We start from the raw sequence: 7,598 nt of genomic DNA on the forward strand, positions 1-7,598 counted from the left end.
AATTTGAGCATATTTCTTTTTAATGTTGCAGGGCCAGGTATAGAGAGTCCATCAGACCTCTTCATACCCCTCCTCTCCATTATACGTCTAAAAATACAGGTTTTTCCCCACTTCAAGTTCCACTCTCAGCTGAAATAATGGCTTTAGTAAGCATGTGGTGGTTATACCACATAGAAACTGGCATTGGTCTGTCTTTTGTTGGTTATCATTCAGATTGCACATACAGTACACTTAGAAAATGCAGTTAATCCGTTTACAGTACATCTCAGTAAATTTAATCAACTAGTTTGTAAATAGTTGCTGTAATAATCAATAATACCTGATGCATCCTTGTATCATCAAAAAATAACACAGATTCATTATGTATGTTAATGCAGAGTGTGTGAATGTTTATGAAAACTAGCAATATTACTGTAGGCTGTGGGCTTTGCTGGATGAGCATGGTTGATCTTATTGCTTGTCCCAAATGCTTTTTGAGGCATCTACTCTGCCTGCTATGCCTCCACTGGCCAAAGAGCTTTGAAGCTTTTTTAGCTGTGTTGGTCTGCATGGGCAGAGAAAACATGAGTCAACATTTAGATACATGTGCTATAAAGATGAGGTCGGAATACTAACATATCAGAACGACTAACTCTCCTTCTCTCTCTCTCTCTGTGTGTGTGTGTGAGAAAAGTCAAAGACGTGTCTTTGAAATAATAAAAAAAGAAAGTCCACTGTGTTAAAAATTAATCAGTATTATTTTATATTCTTCTTTTCTTCTTTGAACTTTCACAATTACTACTTTGTTCCAGAAGACAGGCTCATGTGTCTTTCTTCAAAGGTAAAGTAAAAGTTCCTTGACAGGGAGTAGGCTATGACCTTGAGATAGCTGCAACTACAATTGACACTCTGCTCTACGTCTTACAGGCAGTGTGTGTGTGTGTGTATGTGTGTGTGTGTGTGTGTGTCTGTGTGGGGACAATTTGGGCTCGGTCCAAGTTTGCAGATGTGCTAGATCTCTGAGACAGCTTGAGAGCACCAGCCTCATCTCTTCACAGTCTCTGTTCAGTCTCTCTCTCTCTCTCTGTGTGTCTGTGTGTCGCGTCTGTCTCTACCGCTAATTTGCTCTGGACTGTTAATGGGGTATCTTTGGTGGGTTTTCTGAAATCTCTGCTTCTTTGAGGTCTTCTTTTCCAACTGTTTCTTTTGTAATGTATTTTAGAGTAGCCTCTTGTGTGGTCTGAGTCAGACACCACAGTTTCCAGGCTCTCCTGAAGGCTGGTGATCTTGGTTGAATCAGCATTTTGCTGAGAGGACAAATTATGATTAAATATGGAGTAACATTTCCACCAGTTTGATGATCAGCCAGCCAGTGCACTGAGTACACCGGGTAGATTGAGAGGTCTCTGTTCCCCACAGTTTTCTCTCACTCTTTTATGTTGACATCATGGGGCTGCTGAGCAGTGATCAAAACACCCTCTATCTACTGATAGAACCATTCGTCCAATTACTTGTGGAATGCATGCAACAGCGTCATGCAAATGAAGGCTTTCAAAAATCATTTTGTCTGAAAGGGTCAACCATGTGGCATTTCAAAAGACCAGAACTACTGAAAAGATTCCATACTTCCTTTAAAAAAATGGGGAGTCTGAGAGCAGTAGCCTAATTTTCTTCCCCAGCTATCTCTCCTTGCTCAGAGACATTCCTTTCATGACAGATCCAACACCAGGATCTATCTTCAGTTCAACAAAGGCTAGTTGATGTTTTTTATGATCAGACTTCACCTCAGTGGCTTTGGATGTGTCTCTCTCATCAGGCATGGCGGAGTTATTTAAGTTCTCCCCTTCCCCAAAATAAACCTCGATGCATGTATGTCAATAAATCCATCTGGTATGCTGGCAGAACGAGAGAGAAAGATAAATATTTTTCCTGTGCATGAACACTATGGGTTCTATTTCTAATGTACTGTAGTTTCTAATGTAGTGATATCTAGTACAGTAGCTGCCTCAAAGGCATGCAAACCTTGACAACACCACGCCTTATTGGCACTGCTTGCTAACATGCTAACTGGTATCTTTTGGCAATAGTCAGTCTCATTATTGTGCTGTGTTCTGGACACAGAACTGTATAGTGAGATAGCTGGTGGGATGGACACATGTCTTTCACATCACCATATCAAAGCGAATTCAAAGACCATGATAAATGAGTCCAAGATGATACCAAAGATGATTGCCTGATGAACTCATACCTCAAACAGTGGCAAATTGTTGCTTTAAATGTGTCAGAGATACCCACCTGAGCATCATATCAGCTAACATCTCACTAAAGAGGCTTGGGTACCTTAATCACATAATAGGGGCCCATGTTAGCATTCTTGCCCTGTTTTGTGCTTGTGTTCCATCTCCTCGAGTCTATTGCAGTGTTATGCTGGGGACTTGAGGGACACCTCAAATGCTATCCTGTCCTTTTGCGCTGTCTACGGAGTTGCAGTCATCAAAGGACTGGAAAAATAACGAAGAGTGTTTTCAGTCAATGAAAATGGAGTCTAGTGAGACCAAGTCTAGTGAGAATTATACCAAAGTTTGATGTGTGTGTTGAAGAACTTGATAAAAAAAAACACACAGCTTGAAAAGCCAATGACTGCATAATCATGGACATGAACATTTTTTTTAAGAGAAATTATGTAAGAGTGCCAGCACTCCCTCCTCCCATCCTTTTGAGTGCTTAAAAAACTTCCATCTCCATGGCGCCAGAATCCTTCTCATTATCACCAAGCTCCTCTTGGCCCCCTTCAGCACAGCCCCATGGTCTTGGGGCTCTCTGGCTGAGATGGATCTATCTGACCCCCCACTCCCCCATCATTAACTTCAGCACTTTCTTTCCAGTGATTTGCACAAGGGACTGACAACATTTTCTGCCTCGAACAAGGCCTCCTGCCTCTGCTTGAACATGGCTTTCCAGCACCAAATGCACACAGTGATCAAAGACAAAGATGCCTCACAGAAATGGATCAGCAGCTATGTCTATCTGCAGGAAAGATGTATATAAGTTTAAGTATATATACTCTTTCGATCCTGTGAGGGAAATTTGGTCTCTGCATTTATCCCAATCCGTGAATTAGTGAAACACACTCAGCACACAGTGAACACACAGTGAGGTGAAGCACACACTAATCCCGGCGCAGTGAGCTGCCTGCAACAACAGCGGCGCTCGGGGAGCAGTGAGGGGTTAGGTGCCTTGCTCAAAGTCACTTCAGTCATTCCTACTGGTCGGGGTTCCCTCTGGTTACAAGTCCGAAGACCAGTAGGCCACGGCTGCCCCAATGTCTCTACACAGGGGGCATAAATTATTGTCATATTATTAATTCTTTAGTCTGTTTAGTTGCTATTGAGCCCTTTCATCTTTTGGATTCTGATTCGGGCCAAGGTGGTTCTGTCACAAGCTGTACTGCTCTCTGTTAGTAAGGCCAATATCTGTTTTGGTTGGCCTTTGTAGAGGTGCACCAACATGTGGCCCTCCTGAAGCAACAACAAGAGCAAACATAATGATTCACATTTAGTCAAACCTTTTGACAAGAGAAAAATATTATGCAACAAATATAACACTACAAAAGATAATTCATTATTACATGAAATAAAATGAGAAGGTAAACAATTCCATTTACAATTATAGGGTAAGAATAGAAGTGATTTAAAGCAATTTACATTTTACATTTACATACGTATAATGTAATTGTTTAATGTATTTATCTTAATTACATTAAGATAAATACATCAAACAATTTTGCTCTAAGATGATTGTATTTTACACCACTTATTTGTTTTTCTACTACTGCTGATTCAAAGGAGAGTATAGGCCTATTGATGACAAGGCTAATTGAAGACATGCCCCCCTCACACACCCGTGGGTGCTCAGTTTAATCTTATAGGGCACTACTGCCTTTGTCTCCCATGGACTTGACATGACAAAGACATAGAAGTGTCGAAATGTTAGTCTAGCGCTGTGCACCATAACAAAATATAATTATAGGTGCTCTAGTCTAAGCCATGTTGGTTAACTTCACTTCTGTTGACGTTCAAACAAAACAGAGAGCTACATGTAGCTCGCCCCTCCCTGCCCCTCCCCCCTGTGCAACTCTCCTGAAACTCTCTTGAATTCGCACCTCGTCGGTTATGGCTGGACAAGTTTGTTATGTTTCATGGTCCAGGCTGCACCAAGCTGTTATGGTTGCTGTTTTTGGAGAAGGACTGTCTGTATTGAGTGCACAGGCAGCTAGCGAATTGTGAGGAGATGTTTTCTGTATGTGACAAAAATGTTTTAGCTTAGAAACTGCGTGACATCACTTAGAGCACCTTTAAAAGCCATCTCTGTGTGCTCCGGTGAACCTTTGTATCTCTGTATCTTACATTGTCAGGTGAGTGGAGAGGCAGATCTCTTACATTTTTCTTATACCATTTTATCAGCTCATCTTTGTAGATTCTTCCATTTTCCCCCTCACATTTATCTAAAACTGCACCAATCTTCTTGTCAGATTTTATGAGCTTGTGGTGAAACTGGTGCTCTTGTTTGCTTATCAGCTTTGCCAATATTGATGCGGTGATGACATGTTCTTTCTGCACAAATTTGAAAACATCCCTTCACTTCGGATAAAAACACTGTCAAAACTGTGAAAGCACATCTGAAGATTTTTTAACAACCAGTTGCAGAATTGCAGCTGGAATTCAAACACACATTAAATGAATCTATTTTAGTAAATCAATCCCAGAACATGATTACAACCCATGCCAACCGTCAAACATTAAAGTCGGTCCATTATTTAGTATAATATTTGTCAGTCTAGGTGTTGGCCAACTTCAAGACATACCATATGAATTCAGACGATGAATAGTGAATTATAATTTCAGACGTACACAGGAGAGGTGTTACATTCCTATATAGGTAGAGGGTTTCCCACAGTAGTCAATCAACAACCAAGCCATTTTACCATCACCAACAAAACAACCTTTATGGGAAAAGAACATCATCAACAGAACAGCCTTCAAAAGCATTTCACTGGAGTTATCAAGCAGGCACCTTCCTTCATAGGTGTTTCTCCAGAAAGCTCAACAGTGGTGTCTGGCATCCTAGACCCACTCTGTCCACACTCATGATGGGTTCTACCAACAACTACTACAATTCTTTACTCCATTTTTGTTGGTAAGTATAAGACACCATGCCCCAAATGGGACTTGTCAACAATTCACAAATGCTCTGACTTTTCTTGCCAAGATGGTTAAGCTTTGATAATCACAAGAATGTCCAGAGAGTTCCCTAAGTCACAAATCTGTCTATTTTTTGTATATTACGCACAGCTTTTACACTCAATAGCATGCTGTATTATGTTTAATTACTATTAAACAGAACTGGACAAGGCTCCTAAATGTCATCACATCTACATGCCATCATCCTCATGAACAGCTGAGCATATATATACTGTTGCTTGGTCATACAGTTATTACATTCTGCTCATTATATCTCAGGACATTATTGTTGTTTGCGCTCCATACTGCACTTTATGTACATTGTTTTCTTTTTATATAACCTGTATATAGCTTTATATGTATAATGCTTGTTTATTGTTTTCTGGGTGTATACGGTAATATGCCTGTATACTGTATGTGTGTATTGTCTATTGTCACTGTCTGTTTACTGTATGCCAGAGTGATACCAACGGACAGAACAAAATTCCTTGTATGTGTGCGTGATGCATACTTGGCGAATAAAAGCTGATTCGGATTAAATCTGACATTACAATGCATGGTCACCCCAGGCATCTTTAGATCAAACCTAACCTGCCTTCTTCCTGCCACATCAACATTTGATCTAGCCACCTGCTGTCTCAGTCTTGATACTGCTCTGAGTGCCAGTGATGTGAGGTTCGAGCTGTATGTGGAGAGATCCCTGTGTGAGTGATGCTGGTTGCTACCTTCAGTCTTTCACTCAGGCAGACCATAGCCCATATTTTGCTATTCACACATTCCTCTTTTGTTGTTTGATGCGGTTTTCAGCGAAACACTAAATAAAAAAATTGTATGCGTGTTGTTTATGGGCTGTTTTCAAACAAGACAAGTCAAGGCAGGAAACAACAAGGAACATGTTTGTGTAAATCTCCTGTTTATCTCGCTGTCTTATGCGGCTTTGTAGGCAACTCATTGCCAGTGATACCCATGCTTCTTCTTCTGCCAGCATCAAATTGGCTTGCTTCTCTGTCACAATCACACGGCCCTACATCACTTCTAGATTGAATTTCCATAAGGAAATTATCATAAGCAAAACAGGTGTGAAACTGACAAGATAAAAAACCATGGTACACCTGATCCACACTTATGGCAATATTGTAAGACAAGCTGAAATTCATTTTATTTAATGTATCTACAGACTACTTTATATCTCAGATAGAATCAAGAGTTTGTAAACAATAAAGACTCCAATAAAGACTTGGTTTCACTGCTGCTAGCATTGACTTAACTGCCAACCTTGTCTTAACTTGTGAAAAGGTACACGGAAATGTAACTGAAGGATGTGGCAGGCCCCTCACTTTGAGAGTGCATCACAGGAACTATTGGAATCACATTTACTGGCAGCCTCGAGTTGGAGCACTAGTCATTCAAACACACTTATTCACAGCCCCCTCCATCTCTGGAAAGAGACGCTCAGAATGACAGCATACGTTTCTATTGCACAGCCCGTTCCTTTTCAATTTTCCTCTCAGTGAGCTGGAGCTATACCACCTCGGGCTATAGGAAAAGTCATCACCTGATTCAAAATGTGACGCGAAATTTCATTTCAGTGTTTGCATTGTTGGCTGGTTGGACAGTTATGCAATCTGATGATTTACCAAGAAACAACTAAAACTATACTTCAATATGTTTAATAACAAACATGATAATTACATAGAATGTCTATTAAGATGTCATAACAATATAGTTCTCTTTATATTTTCATAATCATGTCCAAACACTGTTCAGCATAATTTAATTCTAGCAACAGTTACAGACAACAGTTTCCACATGGGTACACTGAATTAATGTATTCACTGCAATATAAATAAAGCCAAAACCACTGCATTCAACCTAGAAATCGGAGTAGTAACTGTGGGGCTTCAGGAACATGAACAAACACAAACTAACAAACACCCCACACAACCATAATGGGCTGAATTAATCAGACCCAAAGGAAATGGCTATTTTTATGCTGCGCTGTGTGGAACCTCTCAAGAACAGCAAGACATAAAAGAAGACAAGGAAAAGAAAATCAATAGTGATACATAAAATGATGTTGAAACTGGACTGGTTTGTGCTTTCAGCATAATGTCAGCACTCACAGAGAAGACTCGCTAGGGGGTTCCACAAAGCAGTTGTTGTGGTCGGCCGTTATGATATTAAGTACAGTGATCTGCTTGGGATCCCAAATGCAATGTTCTTCCAGCCGTTCTCCCGTGGTCGGGATCCAGGCAGCGTCGTACCCCTCCTTATGCCAGCTCTTCCGCAGAGAATGATCCATCCCGTTGATTTCCAGAACCTTGCCCATGCACACTCGGAGCTTCAGAATAGCGAGCCTCTGGCCTCGCTCCCTCGTTC

Source organism: Alosa pseudoharengus, unplaced genomic scaffold, assembly GCF_046254945.1.
Source record: "Alosa pseudoharengus isolate Yale_2024_CS ecotype anadromous, Long Island Sound unplaced genomic scaffold, YU_APseudo_1.1 YU_APseudo_1.1_scf_2, whole genome shotgun sequence".
NCBI lineage: Eukaryota > Metazoa > Chordata > Actinopteri > Clupeiformes > Clupeidae > Alosa > Alosa pseudoharengus.